Genomic DNA, 17,317 nt, shown 5'->3' on the forward strand with positions numbered 1-17,317 from the left:
GACCCCGATGTGCGCCTTTCTCAGAAGGAGGCTTATCTGATTTTGAAGTTTGACACTGCAAACTCTGGCCTGAATGAAATGTCCGAATTTGGCAATCTGTGATCCGTTTACTCATTTTCTGTTTTGAGCCTTAGCAGTGCTGCTTTGATCATAGTCATATTACGATTTCCCATTCATGATATTGTCCTCAAGCTTTGATGAGTGGTCTATGCTCTTCTTTAGTGGTAATTCGCTATCATTGATGCAATTCGTGTTTTCCCCCCTTAATGCAGAAAACAAATATATTCTGATATGTTGTCCGAACAATGTTTATGTTTGATGTAGATATGCACTGAAGAGGTGTGTAGGTAGAAACGCCTATGTTTACACTTTTGAAATGTGTCAATATCCTTCTTCTCCACATTGATTGATGTGCCATACACTGTGTTGTGCCCGAATGTTAATATGCTAAAGTCCGCATTAGCAATGTTATAGCTTTAAACATTTTGTACAACGATGTATGCGGTAGATGTTGTGGATTTGTCCAAGTCTTATGTGGATAGCTGTCGAGAAATGCTATTATATCACCTTCCTTGCTTTTCGAGCATGCGGCAAACAATGGCTGGTAACAAGGTTCTAATGTTAGATGGTAAAATACTTTCACTGTGAGCCAAATTACCTTCAGATAGCTCTTAATTACGCCCATGAATGGAAGAATAGTAAGCTTGCATTGCCGTAAGAAACGATGGGAAAGCCTTCGGATGATTTGGTTTCTAATCATTTGTATTGTACCGCACGAGACTATAGAAAATAGACACTGGTGTAATTCGTTACATGCAGTGCCAGCGGTGCGTCCACAGATTCTGAACAAAACACTTTATCCTTTGACTAGTCCGAATGACTGCAAGTACCAGCATTCCTTTGTAACCGGGTGTCCCTTCTCGCTATCGAGAGCCCTTCCGCTTTTTCATTTAGGAGCATCCCAAAACCCGCCCGCGCCAAGGACTCTGTGTTTTCCTTCGGACGCGGCGTGGCTTTAATCCGTGCTGCATATGTAAGTAGCACTCCTTGTCGAGTAGCGTAGAAGAGGTTTCTGATCTTCCAGGCAACCCAATTCAACCACTTTTAATTGCTTGTCTGTTGCAGCGGCCCGATGCGGTTTATTCTCTCCCGCTGACTAAATTTAATTTTCGACAAAGTTCCTACACAGCCGATGCCTCTGACAGACGGCGTGCAGGTAAGAAAAGTGCCGCTTTTGATTGCAGCACTTGGCGTGCACTTGCTCTATAGTCCATTTTTGAATAGGGTTATCTCTAATCTCTCCACAGCCCATATCAGATATGTGAAATCTGCCGCTTTTCACAACGCACCGCACGGCGGGCGTTCCTGCTTGCAGACCTCTGGATTGTTTTAATCAGGTAACAGAGCCGGCATACACAGAAAGAAATGTGTTGAGTTTGCCCACTATAGTCCATAGAAAATGTGACCACTCCATTTATCATTATTTTTTCAGAGATTCACCTGCCTAACAGATTATCCTCACTACCGCAACTTGCTGTGCACGTGGTGCAGGTAACATGTGTTTGTTATTTCTAGGAGAGTTCAGAGAGGTCCCCTGAATCGTGTGCTAATTTCTTTTGACACCCCTCCTTTTTAATTTTTTTCACATTCAAAGGTGTACCCAGTCCATGTCCTGAGGAGAACTGGAGTTCTGGACTTTTCGGTACCGTCCAGAGGTGTCAAGGACAACACCCGAAGACCCCTGAGTTCTACCTGTCTCGGTGCACAAATAAACAGAAACACGGGCTTCTCGATGGTGGCGTCAAAGACCAAAGGTTTATTACTGCAGGGACACAGAAGTCACAGAAACTACACACGGGCAGAATCTAGGAGACTGTTCGAATTGCATTAAGTGGTTGCTCCTTAAATACAGAATTTTTGGCTGGGGGCAACATTCTCCACATACTAGTGTGTTTCTCAAACATGATGTCCTAAACAATAAATATTTGGCGTTACACAGGAATCGTCAACCATATCTGATGTCAAAATATTACGAATGAGAGGTTCCCACTGTTCCATCATAATCCCATGTCATCTTTACATTCAAGAGCCGGACCACCTCATCGTAAATTTCGTTACCTCCCCCTAATAAAGGCCCAGAAGGAAAGGAGCAGAGCCAGGTGCAGAAGATAGGAAAAACAGGATAAGAGATGTTTGTGGGTCGTAAATGGGCAAGGCTACCAGCTTCAACCACCTAATCATGATCAGGCCAACGAACACGAGAACCAGTATAACAGGACTGGCCTCGGGCAGAGGAGGCAGCTTCTGCCGAGTCATGCGGCCACAGCGTTTCTGTCCTAAGGTGCACGTGTCACAAGAGAGGTGAATCGTCGGCTAAAGCCTACGTGTCCTTAATTGAAATCAAATGATCAGAGGTCACTGTGTGTTCATTGACTATGTGAGGGCAAGAAAACAAGATGGATGCCATGATCTAAAATGGATGCCATCGGTGTATCGGAAATGTGGTTATAACAGGAGTGCTCTTGCTCGTAGCATAGCGAAAACACCAGGATATACTAAATGGATCATTTGCGGTTCATCGGTACCAAAATTATGAATTTACGACAATGTTGAAAACACGGGTTCAAATCGTCACGGTACCTCAGACCCTCCTTTTGCCCTTACATAGGCAATTACTCAGTCTATGTCAGAGTCTATCTCGATGTTCATTAGGTCAATGACATGTTGTTGCATCATCATCCTTTCTCGCACCTTGTCTCCAAATACAGGCGGTTTTCTAAGACAGGTTGCAGCACAGAGGCTACACAAAGCGGGACCACATTGGATAATAAGGCAGCACGAGAATAGGAATACTAAGATAATACCAACGACCATCAGAACCTTCCATCCCCACGCTGAGAGTAGAGTCCAGAGCCATTCCATTAAGGACCAGTTTCCCTTGTCTACATGGATAGAATCAGAAATCTTATGAAGCTTAGAGATCGCTTCATATACTGTCGGAGCATTATTGGGGATAAAAACACAGCAGCTCGATTGGATCATTCTGCATACCCCACCTCGATCTGCAAGTATTACGTCAAGAACCATACGATTCTGCAACGTCATGAGACGATCCGCCTGGAGCTCAGCTGTTAAATTACTAAGGGCACCCGCAGTTTCTGTAATAGTAGATTCAACTACCCGTGTTAGCTGACGTAGATTTCTACTATTGGCCATAGGCCCCCAAAACGGAAGGAAACCTTTGAAGAAGTCTCCGGCTTCCTGACCAGCGGTATCTTCCTTGCTGAAAACACCTCTTGCTACTCTGGTCTTGTGATAATCTGGAGAGGCAGTGTATGTCGGAGGCAATAGTCGAGCAATATAGCATGAACCTGAAAAGTCAGCAGGTAACCATGTATACGCCCTATCCTGACAAATGAAGTAGGTACCCCTAGCAGTAAGAAAGGCAGGGGAAGAGTTAGACGGATACACGTAAGTCTCAACGCACTCACTCTTCCCTAGCTGAGCTCTTGGATTTCTCCCATTTCCTTGCAAACAGACTTGACCTCGGTGAGGTACGACCCAAATTGGAGTGGAGCTCTTACGCTTGCTTTCACCCAAACTAATGCGATACTCCGTAGAATTCCAACTCAGATATACTCGTAGTTCATCCCTAGGATAAGATGGGGTGTTATTGACGTCTTTAATCATGTCAATGATTCCCTTGACTAAAGCTTTATTGGCAGAGTTATATTTAGTGGAACGTGGTGGACGCTGGGGATAGGTCTCAAGGGCATAGACAAAAATAGTCTGAAAGGCCTGAAATGATCCATTATAGCTAAAAGGCAGGACCAGATAGGGAATGCCTTTATCCATAGTGTGTGGTATCAGACCACATACCCAGCAGTCTGTTGTGTTAACTACCAGTTGGTGTTGATGCAAGAGTTGTACAAAAGTGTTGTTTATGAATTCTGAGCGTCGAGCTTGTTCGTGTTCAGGAAACGGATGAAAGGAATGGTAAGAAGCAATAGTAGAAGAAACAGGATCAAGGGGAGGTACTGTAGTTGTTATCGGTGCAAAAATCAAATGGACGCCTAAGACGATTCCACCCACCAACATTATTAAAATAATTAAAAACATAATTGCACATTGTATCATAAAACATTTGTTGTGTAGAATCTTGTACAGTCTATTTCTGCAAACATAAATTACATTCTCTCGGTGCAGCTCAGGAAGCTCCATCTTCTACAACCGCTCGCGACCACTGATGGTATGTACGTAGTTGAAAATGCCTCTACCAGCCCTGGGAGTTCCCAGAACTGACAGAAAGACCGACCTTGTGTCTGGCCCCCGCAGATTCAACTAGGCACAAAGCCACGACCCTACGGCTACCCAGATGGCAAGGTATTAAGCACAAATAGAAATGAACAATGTTTAGCAAACTTCCTGGCTAGAGGCAATGTATCAGAGCAAAATGATTAAAAATAGGCAGTTTCCTGCTTTATTAGTCTTTTGATTGAGACCGTAAGTTGTATCTCAGTTTTCCTGGTGCAGTTTGATCCGGAAATAGATTGTGTTCAGCAGGAGTAACAATGTTCAGGTTCGCAGATGACAAGTGTTCGTTTGATGCAGAGGACAAATGCTCAGTGTTCAGAGGAGCAGTTTCAGATGGGGAGTCAGAGTTCGGTGGATCAGTAATTAGTTCTGCATCGCTGAAAGGAATGTATCTAGGAACTGGTTCGGTTTCAGAGGCACCAATTCCTTTTCTCACCCAGTTATCGTAAGGAAGCGGTAAGGGAACACGCTTGGCGTGCGTCGCGTGGATCCAGTTTTTTCTACCGGCCACTCGTACAGCAGTCCTCGTTGCCAGCAGCACCTGGAATGGTCCAACGAATCTTGGTTGAAGATTTCTGGTTCGTCCAAAGTTCTTTACGACGACAAAATCTCCAGGTTTCAGCTGATGGCCTGGACTTTCAGGAGGCTTTGGCAATGCATCGAAAACCTGTTGATGAATGAGACTCAATTTAGCAGTCAAGTCAAAAAGATAATCGATTAACATTGGGTATTCCAGCTGCTTAAACTCCCTAGGTCTTGGTACTCCCCAAATATTAGCAGGGCGACCGAACACTATCTCATAGGGACTAAGCTCTACTCGGGAATGCACAGTCGCTCTTGTGGATAACAGGGCCAAAGGTAAGGCGTCTGGCCAGGCCAAGCCCGTGGAGGCTTGTATCTTAGCCAGTTTCAGTTTGAGGGTGCCATTGTACCCTTCAACTAAACCTGCTGACTGGGGGTGATTTGCACTGTGGAATTTTTGCCTTATCCCTAAGCCTGCACACACACTCTGCATAACTTTCCCTACAAACTCACTTCCATTATCTGACCATACAATCCGTGGCATACCATATCTAGGGAAGTATTCTTTGAGGAGTATTTTGGCAGTAGACAAAGCAGTATTGTCTTTAAGTGGATAAGCTTCGATCCATCTTGAAAAAGCACAGACTACCACTAGGACGTATTTAAGATTATTACATCGATCCATGTGAATGAAGTCTAACTGAATCACTTCAAAGGGACAGGAAGGAGGAGCGAAATGACCAGCAGGTGTGGGTGTTCCCTTGCCAGGATTATGCATCAAGCATATCATGCAGTTTCTCACCACTCTTTCTGCACACTTACTAATTTCATCATTCTTCCAGACTGGAGCCAACATCTTACAAATCCCTTTAGAACTGATGTGCGCTGCTCCATGCGCCATCGTAACTACCGCAAGCACATACGCATCAGGCAACATCCAACGCTGCTGTTCCGTCAAATCAATCCAACATCCATTCGAGTCCAATTTACCCGTTTCTTTCCATGCAAGTTTTTCCTCTTCAGTCGCTTCTTCTTGAATCGTTCTCACACTTTCCATTGTGTCTTCACACAATCCCGAATCAGTAACCCATCTTGCAGACGTTGCAACATACATTCTACTCATCGGGTTCCTAGCTGTCTGTTTTGCTGTCTCATCAGCAAAGGCATTTCCTCGACCAACATCATCCGTGATTGCTCGATGAGCACTGCACTTCACAATCGCAACTTCCATTGGTAAGGTTAGAGATTCCAACAAGTCATTAACTAGCTGACCATGCTGTATCTTAGTCCCATGGGACGTAATAAAACCTCTTTCCTTCCACAATCGTCCAAAACTATGGGCTACGCCAAATGCGTACTGACTATCTGTGTATACATTCACTCTCTTTCCCTTAGCTAAAACACACGCTCTAGTCAACGCGATCAATTCTGCAGCTTGGGCAGAATTCTGACTCACTCTCGCAGTCTCCACAATCGTACTCAAAGTCGTTACTGCATAGGCAGCTGTCACATCACCATTCTCCAATTTAAAACACGACCCATCAACATACAACGTGCCATCTGGATCTGGTAACGGAGTGTCTTTTAAATCAATTCTTCCTTTTGTCTCTTCCTCAGTTCTGAAACAACAGTCATGTGGTTCAGAATCACTCGACTCTTGACTAGTCGGCAACAATGTTGCTGGATTCAATACATTGCATCTTTTGATCTGAATATGACTCGCTAACAGTGTCAGCTCATAGCCTGATAATCTAGCACTGGTAAGATGCTGCGTCTTTGTTCGGTTCATGAGTGTATCCACGGCATGTGGAACCATGACCACTAGCATGTTGTTCATAACCAAATCAGCAGATTGTCGAATGGACGCTGCGGCTGCCGCCGTAGCTCTCAAGCAACTAGGCAACGCTCTAGCTACCGGATCTAATGTTGATGAAAAATACGCACAAGGGCGTTGTTTATCACCAAATTGCTGCGTCAGAACACTCAACGCGCAACCTTCTCTTTCGTGGACATAGAGTGTAAATGGCTTACTGTAGTCAGGTGTACACAACACAGGCGCTGAACATAGTGCATTCCGTAACTCAGAAAAGCTCTGCTGACATTCGTCAGACCATGGCACTGGATTCGGAACACCTTTCCCAGTCAAAGCCACTAACGGTTTAGCCAAAAGAGAAAAATTTGGGATCCATTGCCTACAGTATGAAGTAATACCCAAAAACGCACGCACTTCTCTCTGTGTGCTAGGAACATTCATCTGCGTAATTGCTTTTTTTCTCTCTGGGGTCAACCTTCCTCCCTCCTTTGACAAGAGATGACCTAGGTAGGTCACTTCTTGGCAACAGTATTGCATTTTGGAAGGAGATACCTTGTGGTTCAAATCAGACAAATGATGCAATAAAGAAATTGTAGCTGCTTTGCAAGTTTCCTTGTCGTCGGCAGCCACTAGAAGATCATCGACATATTGCACTAAGGCAGAACCAGGAGGAAGTACAAAAGAATCTACCTGACTTTTTAATGCCTGACTGTAAATGGATGGGCTTTCGCAATAGCCTTGTGGAGCACGCTTAAACCTGAAACTTCGTCCTCCTAGAGAGAAGCCAAAAATATCTCTGCTTTCCTCGGCTATCGGAATGCTGAAAAAGGCATTCTTCAAGTCGATCACAGAGAACCACGTGGCTGTAGCAGGGATCAATGTTAACAATGCAGTAATGTCTGGCACCACAGGAAACTGTGGAATCACAATTTTATTAACCTCTCTAAGATCAATTACAAATCTATAGACTGGAGGTTTTGTGGGGTCAGTTCATTTCAGAATAGGCAGTACAGGGCTATTACAGACATTTCCTCTAGTTTCCTCTATTACGTCCTTTTTGATCAAGCCTTGCACTATCAATAGGAGCGCACGCTCACCTTCACTAGAAATTTTGTATTGTGGGATTCGTGGAAATTTAACATTTGCTTTCAAAGTCACTACATATGGTGGGATTTCCAAAAGGCCTACATCGTTAGGACCAGTCGCCCAAAGAGTATCAGGGAGAGAACGCAGCTCCAGTGGGAGCGTATCCATTGACAAATACATCGGGGAGGTGATTCTCTTACCTAATGTAAGCTGTACTCCGGAAGGAGAACAGTACAATGTCGCATATAGGCGTTTTAACAAGTCTAAACCAAGCAGATTTTCATTACAACCAGTCGTCAAAATCAAGGGTGCTTTCAATTGACGAGGCCCAACAGAAATAGATAAAGGACAAGAAACAGGGTTGTGAACAGGGGCGCCTGAAAAACCTACAGAAACATTTGTTAAGCCGGACAAAGGTGCGCCAGGGAGTTTTGCATGTAAGATAGAACTTTTTGCTGCACCAGTATCCAACAGAAACGGTTCGACTACACCTGATGTACCAACTGCGACATAAGGCCCACTCTGGTCTACTGGAATTGACACTACTCCCTCTCTTTGTCCATGGCTGTCCTAGTACTCATTTTGCTGAAATTCCTCACCAACTTCACAATAATCTTCAACATGATACTGTTGAGATCTAGCTGGCTGTGTAGACTGACCATTTCGTTGATCAAAATAACTAGAAGGGCGATCATTCGTTTGCGGAGGCATAGCACCTCGTCCTCGACCTCTAGAATTTTGCATAGAACCACCACGACCTCTCTGAGCTGCTGCAGCATTATTTTGTGCCAGTACCGGACACTCATTCTTGTAATGACCTTCCTTTTTGCAATAAGCACATTGATTCCATTGGTATTGCGGTCTTTGTGAACCATAGTCAGTTCTCTGATACGACCCTTGCTGTGTATTCGTTTGATTCGTGCGAGGCGGATACGCTTGTTGCAAAAGGACTTTAGTTTTTAAATCTTTCGTCTTTTTATTTGATTTTTCCTTCTCTTCTTTATCCCTATTTTCATAGTACTGGGCAGTTGCAAGTATCTGCGCAGTCGTAGAGACAGCCCACGCACTTTCAGAATTCTTTAATTTATTACTAAGCTCTGGCAATAGATTGTGCACAAACTTATCAACAAATAATCTCTGACCTCCTTCTGTGCTCATATCCTGACCACTGTGATCTACGAAAGTCTCTTCGAATCTGGTGAAAAAGTCGGAGACGCTTTCGTCTTTCTTCTGCCTGCATGCGGACAACTTGTCCCAGTTAACACGCAATGCCGGCATCAGAGTTTTCATTAGATCAATTATTCTCCCGGGCAAATCAGCAATTAAAGGTTCAGGTTTAGAACCCCCAATTTGTTGACCATTTGCCGCAATAATAGCTGCCCAGTCACCACCTAGAGCAACTGGATGATTTTCTCTACGAATTTTAGCCCAAATTGGTTGCGGTACTACATTACCAAATAGCATATCAATGTCCGCTAGATTCATTACACAAGCTTCAACCGTCTGAGCCAACTCTTTGTAGTACCCAGCAGGATTTTTACACGGATCTGGCAAGGCCTGTTTTACTGCTAACACTTCAGCTCGCTTCCACGGAATGTGTATCCACACTCTCTGGAATTGCGCTGGAGCGGCTGCAATACCACGTACTGCATCAGCTTGTACAGCATCGCGCCATATCGCCGGAACCTCTCTCATAGGGTATTGACGACCTTTATTTGCGCTACTACCCCTTGGTGAACGGAGAGAAGGATCAACCCTAAAATCTAAAATTAGTTCCATTGCTTCTTTTATCTCCTGACCAACTATCATTCCTGCGGCAAATTTTTGTTGAATATGAATTAATTCGTCTGGAGCTTGTTCAGAATCATTCTCATCCCATTCCTCACGCAATAGAGAACACATAACATCAAACACATAGCGTTGTGTCGGTTCATTCCATTGCATAAATGTATCTAACACATCTCGTACACTATATCTTCCCACTTTCGAAACCCATCTAAGAGCAGTGGAATCTAATATTCCTCGTTCTTCGATATTAGGAAGCTGACTACGTCTCTGAACAGATTCAGAGGCAGGACTCTTAATCAAAGTTTTGTAGAAGGGAGAGAGAATATTAGAGACAGAATCAGTGATTCTTCGACGAACAGAAAGCGGTGTCATATAGCTAGAGGAAGTTTGAAGTAGAGTAGTAGTTGGGACAGAAGAGACAGCACCAGTAGGTGTAGGAGGCAAAGTAGCTTGCAAAACAACAGGTATTAGAGGCACAGGTATAGGCAAAGGAGCAGGAGCTGGCAACCCTGGAAGAGGAGGTGCCGGAGGAACATTGATAACCACAGGGACGACAGGAGCTTGATTCAGGGGAGCAGGAGCAGGTATACCAGGCTGTCCAGCAACCGGTAACACAACATTCGGCAAAGGTGGAGCCGTAGCACCTTGTGCATACGGTGGAGGTGACCTCAACAAATAAGACAACAGAGGATCATTTTTAGAATCCTCCAATATCTTAGTTGTACTCGATGGCAAAGCAGGGTAGCACTTGTCTATCGCTAAATTACGCTCTCTATCGGCTACCTCTATCGCTTTCTCAGATTCATTGAGTTGCAGCTGCTTAGCAGACTGTTCTAGAGTCAACTCCTGTTCTTTCTGTTCTTTCTTCAACTTTTTAGTCTCTCTCTGTTTAGATTCTTTTCGCCAACAACGGAAAGAATCAAACATTGCCGGCCGGGCTTTCTTTTTAAACAATCTTCTTTCTAGATTATCGAGAATTTCAGGTTCAAAACTACCATGTAGTGGCCAACTAAGGACACCATCTTTCTCCGTATAGCGGATCCATACCTCGTTATAAGAGATAGGGCCCACACCAAATTTGCAATAAAGATCATAAAGAGGAGTTCCAATCGGAGGAACCGAACACGAGTCCTCCAACCGGGAATCGCTGTTGCAACCCAAACATGAAAACAGACAACTTTTCCGACTTACCATTTTATAAACCGGAACACAGAACAAACACAAACAACAGTGCGCACTCGAACTCAGGCCTACCAAAGAGAACAAATGTATTGATACCCAGACTAAACCAAAAGATTATCGTAACTAGAACAACCAATGATAATCTTACAAAACCAAACCAAACCAAGGAACTAAAAGGATTATCCGAACCCTTACGAAGTAACCAAACAACTCGCAACCACTTAATACTTAACTGAGGTACTGAAGACGTCACCAAGGAGAAACCCGTCACGTCTCGCTGTACTAAGGTCTGCACCTCGGGTCCAAGACAGGGCGACGGTCAAGGCAACGGACCACTGCAGCCGTCCGAACGGGAACCCTCGTGGAAGAGAACGTCAGGCCACTTTTGCGATATGCCGGGATCGATGAAGTGGGGCGCCTCCCTCCGGAATCTTCACACGAAGCTTCTCGAACTCTTCAGGCTTTTGGACCGGAACCAAATGACGTCGCCCCACGTTGGGTGCCAATTGGAGTTCTGGACTTTTCGGTACCGTCCAGAGGTGTCAGGGACAACACCCGAAGACCCCTGAGTTCTACCTGTCTCGGTGCACAAATAAACAGAAACACTGGCTTCTCGATGGTGGCGTCAAAGACCAAAGGTTTATTACTGCAGGGACACAGAAGTCACAGAAACTACACACGGGCAGAATCTAGGAGACTGTTCGAATTGCATTAAGTGGTTGCTCCTTAAATACAGAATTTTTGGCTGGGGGCAACATTCTCCACATACTAGTGTGTTTCTCAAACATGATGTCCTAAACAATAAATATTTGGCGTTACACAGGAATCGTCAACCATATCTGATGTCAAAATATTACGAATGAGAGGTTCCCACTGTTCCATCATAATCCCATGTCATCTTTACATTCAAGAGCCGGACCGCCTCATCGTAAATTTCGTTACCTCCCCCTAATAAAGGCCCAGAAGGAAAGGAGCAGAGCCAGATGCAGAAGATAGAAAAACAGGATAAGAGATGTTTGTGGGTCGTAAATGGGCAAGGCTACCAGCTTCGGCCACCTAATCATGATCAGGCCAACGAACACGAGAACCAGTATAGCAGGACTGGCCTCGGGCAGAAGAGGCAGCTTCTGCCGAGTCATGCGGCCACAGCGTTTCTGTCCTAAGGTGCACGTGTCACAAGAGAGGTGAATCGTCGGCTAAAGCCTACGTGTCCTTAATTGAAATCAAATGATCAGAGGTCACTGTGTGTTCATTGACTATGTGAGGGCAAGAAAACAAGATGGATGCCATGATCTAAAATGGATGCCATCGGTGTATCGGAAATGTGGTTATAACAGGAGTGCTCTTGCTCGTAGCATAGCGAAAACACCAGGATATACTAAATGGATCATTTGCGGTTCATCGGTACCAAAATTATGAATTTACGACATTGTTGAAAACACGGGTTCAAATCGTCACGGCACCTCAGAACCTTGAATCAAGTTGGTTCGAAACGCGTTGACCCCCAGCCCGTGGCAAAAAAGAAGGGCGCAGCTAGGGATTAACTCAGTCCACTTGTGTGGGCCCTGGCGTGCAACCACAATAGCCACTCAGCCACGGGTCTTGTGAGACAGGCAGGCATTGGTTTACCATCCCTAATTCCGCCTGTCCACTGGTATTCCAGCTATAGGACTGGTTATATGTTTCTGTATATTGTAAGGTCTTTGATTCACAGATTTATTTGGATTGTACCTCTTCGGATTCTAAGTTGTATTGTGGTGTCATATAATTGTTTGAATATTTGATATTCATGCCTTTAAAGTTTGTATACGTTGTATTTATGTTGCACATTATCGTCTGTTTTTGCTTTTGACTTGACTATTTTTGACAGTGTTTTCCTTTTGATGTCATGATTTTATGAAAGAAAAAGAATATTTTAAATGAAAAATAAATGTTTTGCTAAACATATGCTTTAGTTACACAGTATTGATTGGCTGTGTTGACTTGAATTTTTACTGGAATATTCTGGCTAGCCACTTTTTCTGTTTTCCTAATTGTTGAGGTCCAGGCTGGCGGTTCATTGGATCCAAAACCTTTTGTGTATACCACTTGTAATAGAGCGGTTAGACCTGAAGTGCAGCTGATGGACCGCTGTAGTCATTATTAGGCCCTTAGTCTAAACATCAAGGTTTACAAATCATAGAATACAATCTAGAAAAAATGAACACATAATAACATAAAAAACACAAGATATTGGAACACACAGAAAAGGATACAGGCATATAGGGTCATATGTATGAAATTTCTACTTGGCATTTCCAAAATAGTGAATCCCAAGAAATCGCTTTTTAGAAAATTCAAAATGGCATGTATAAATATAGACCTAACAGCTATTCCAACAGTGTAGGAATTGCTATTAGGAAATAGCTATTTAGGAAATGCTGAACCATTCCTTCTATTGGTATAAATGGTTTTGCATGTCCAACTTTATGATTTCCTAATAGGAAATCACAAACTAGGAATTTTAAAAACAAGGGTGCCTATGGGCCTATGCCCCCCCACCCCTTAAGTACCCCCACAAAAAGTGGTGCACATGTAAAACACTAAGGTTCCCTAGGGGCATATGCACGCTACTTGGAACTTTTAAAAATGCATTTAGGGTGTATTTTTTAAAATTGCACATGGATACCATTGACTTGGAGTTGATGATAATAGCATTCGCTAAATGCTCATTTTGCATTTAGGAAATGCTTTGTACATGTGCGTGGGCAATCACAAACAGGAAATTCCCTAACTGCCTTTGTACACATGAAAAGGCAAGTTAGTATTTTTTAATGGACCAAATTGCAATTCGGTCCATTGACAAATGCTAAATCCTTTCGTACATATGGTCCATAGTCATTTAGCAAGAGAGTTCATGGGTGCTGGTGTTTTTTCATAATTTAATTGTTCCAGGTACAGAGAACTATCATATAAAAAGAAGTCAACATGTGTTTCGTCCAAGGGACTTTGGCATGGTTGCTTCCAGTGGCTTTAGGAGATCTGAACCTCACACTACCTGGGAAGGACCCATTCTAATATGGATAATGGAATTTTGTTGTTGTAATGTTGGGTGGGCATGCACCATTTGTATTGGTTAGAGACAATTGTAGAAAAATGAGGAGATTCCAGGGTCTGTCAGTAACACAGCATTCATGTAAAGATGGCCACTCCTCCCGGAACTAATTAGATCCGAATTCAAGCCGAACCTTAGCCCAAGACCTGTCATGTGATTCAAAGCAGCCGTCTACGATTTGTGTTATACTTGCATTTAATGAGAATGCCCACTCCACTCTGATCGTCGGAGAGCTGAGAGTGGCTTTGCGGGAGACGCCGAACCCTTGACGAAATAAGTCCTGGTGCTCACAGTTAAGAAGGGGGCTGGACTTCAGATTAAAGGAGGGAACCTTTGAGTTTGATACTGAGTACAGCAGAGAGGGTGCCATTATGTTCATAGCGGTACGCGATACTAGGACCACGGGGCTTTCAGGGCTAGGAGGGTTACATTACATCCTTATTTGGAGTTCAGCCTAGAAAGTACCAATATGCGTATAGTGGTATTCATTCCCCTACGGAGAAACCAGTAACCACAGGGATTAGAGCAGCCACTAAAGTACAGTTTAAAAATGAGAAATACATATGGTGCATTGCTCAATGAGTAGGTATGTTTTTGATGCAGAATTTATACGGAGATAAGAAGTAATACACATGGGGTAGGTAGAATGGCCAAAATACAATGAAACATAGCTTGAGTTCTACATTGCCACATTTATTTACAGTGTTCGACTACAGGGCAGTGTTCCCACTCTGGCCCCGAGTTGAGAGAAATACTTAATGCAACTCGGGTAAGAGTGACTATATATAAAAATTATTTTTACCCTGAGAGTAATGTGTGATTGATTTTTACACAGAGTTTGTCACTTGGTGTTGGATACATTCTCACTTGTGAACTTGAAAGGCTGAGAGCCTATAGCCTCACATGGGTAAATTACACCTGGTGATTTAACATGACAAAAGGATAAGCGGCAGTTACATGTTTCGAAAAAGATGTTGTTTGATGGTGTTACATTTGTCTCAACTAGGTAAGAAAGACGAGTGTTGTTACTCCACACGAACCAAGTAAGGCAATCATTTATTGTTTAAAGTGCTGACTATAGCCAAAGAATTGAAAATTTCGTGCCATACCTAAAGGGATGTGGACCCTGAGAAAGGCCAGAGACCCATTATGGCTAGCATGAATGGCTGAAACAAGTCGGTAAGAGCAGAAGGGGTGTTGCAGAGGTAGCTTCTCCTACACACCCACCCATTATTTTTAACCCTGTTACGTGGGACCACATATAATATAAATATAAAGGTTACCAGTTAGGCAGTTTTACTATCTTCTTTTCTCTGCATTTTTGGGATCCCTCATTTGGAGGACTATCTCCTTTTCTTTCTCTTCTTTCTCAAAAAATCAGCACTCTATCCTGAGTGTTGGTCTGCACCAGGGTGTATTGTAGTGTCCCAGAAATGAAGCATGCCACTATTTAGTGGGTCAGGGCAGTCGTTAGCAAGCCTGGGGGCTTGCTTTCATACTCTGGTTTATAGTTTAAATCTTTTTAAATTATATTTTGAACTATACCAAGCAAATACAGCAGCTATTGTAAGTCATTGTGGCATACAAATATCTGAGAGCGAGGCTGACTACATGCCTTGCTACCACTGGTAAACAACCCTTCAGGGGGAAAAGGGAAAAACCAAAGAAAAAAGAAAACCCCACAAGAGAACCCCCCCAACTCCTCCTACCTGCGTGTGTGTATAAATGCAATCATTTCTTGGTGGGTTGCTCCGAATCAGGGACCTCCAAAAAGCATAACAATCTGAGGTATTTGGGGCATGTTAACTCGTTAAATTTCAGTGACAGCAGGGACACATAAGGGTTCCAAACCTCCTGGAAATCGTCTCCCTTCCCTGCTATCGTCATGGAGATGTTCTCCATCCTTAAGATGTGCCATAGTTTGTGCAATTAGTTGGTGTGAGTTGGGATATTCGTGGTGCCCCAGTGGGCTAGTATGGATTGTCCCGCCGCTGCCAGCGCCGTACCGATTTGCCAGACGCGGATGAATTTCAGAGGGTATGTTAGTGGGTTAGGGAGTCCCAGCAGTACATACGTTGGAAACCTTGGGAGCTGCTTATCCAAGTACTTATCTATCTTATCGATAAACTGCATCCAATATTTTAGAATCTGTGGACCATCCTACAGAATGTGGATTATAGACCCCTTGTTGCGGCAAAGACGCCAGCAGCTGTCACTATGTGAAGGCTTGTTTTTTTTCGTTTGGACTGGTGTGTAATACCAGTAAGCCGTGATCTCAGTAAGGGCCATGCTAAATGCTGTGTGGCGAGCCATGTAGGCAATGCCCTCCCATTACTTTGCAATCAGGGACCTCCCAAGTTCCTCCTCCCACCATGCCCTGCCAGCATGGAAAGTGTGAGTCTGTGTTCGAAATAAGAGCATGTATAAATCTGATATCTCTGATATCATGCCTTTATCAGACGATTTGGCCAAGAGCCATCACTCATACAAGGTCAAGCGACGTTGTGCTTTGGCTTGGTTGGAAGGATGCAATATCCAATGTCTCAGTTGAAGATAATGAAATCATTCAGTTTTGGGAAGTCCAAACTCCTTCTGTAGTTGGGGGAAGAGAGAAGGCCCTCAGAGTTGAAAAAGTGGCTCATGGAGCGGCATTCTGAGGCCCTCCACGATGTGAAAGCCACTGCCATATATCCCAGAGTGAAGTCTAGGTTCTCGGACAGGGGGGTTAGCGGGTACGGGTACATAGTCAGACCCATTCTGGTGCTAACAGTGTCCCAGACTGACATTGTTGTACTGGTTATCAGGCACAGGTACACACTCCGTGGACTGTGTGCTTTGGGGAGAAACAGATCTTCGTGAGAGCCATACCTGCCACCGCTCTGTCTTGGAAGAGCCAGTGCTTTTCCAACTCGGGGTGGCTCCACTCCACCGGATAACGCAGTTGTGCTGCCTTAAAATAGAGTTGCAGGCCTGGAATTCCCAGCCCTCCAGCCTCTGGGGGGATAGCTCAAAGAGTGCTTCATGCGTGGCTTCCGTCCCTGCCATATTAACTGTGCCAGTTCAGATTGGAGTTGGGAGATCGTACCCTGTGGGGGAAAGAGAGGTATGGTTTTTAAGAGATACAATATCTTGGGGAGAGACGTCATCTTGCAGGCCGCAATCCGTCCCAGCCAAGAGATTCGGAGGTGCTTTCCCCTCCCCAGGTGGTTTCGTATTTGATAGAGAAGCGTCCTGCAATTGCTGTCTATCGTTGCATGGATTGAGCTGGCTAGTTAAACCCCCAGATACGGAATGGTCTCCAGGGCCCACAGTACCGGGAATTGGACTGTGAGGAGGTCCTCTGTGCCCCGGGGATCCGAGAAGTTGAGTGCTTGGGATTTACTGATATTGATTTGAGCATATATTCACCCTGAAACATTTTCGCCTTGTGAATAATATGCAGGGCTCACTTTGCATTGTCACAGGACTGTCTTAGTGTGGAATTAAACCTGTTTGGTCAGGGTCCACTAGATAGGGGA

Source organism: Lissotriton vulgaris, chromosome 4_1 (genome assembly GCF_964263255.1).
Source record: "Lissotriton vulgaris chromosome 4_1, aLisVul1.2, whole genome shotgun sequence".
Taxonomy (NCBI): Eukaryota; Metazoa; Chordata; class Amphibia; order Caudata; family Salamandridae; genus Lissotriton; species Lissotriton vulgaris.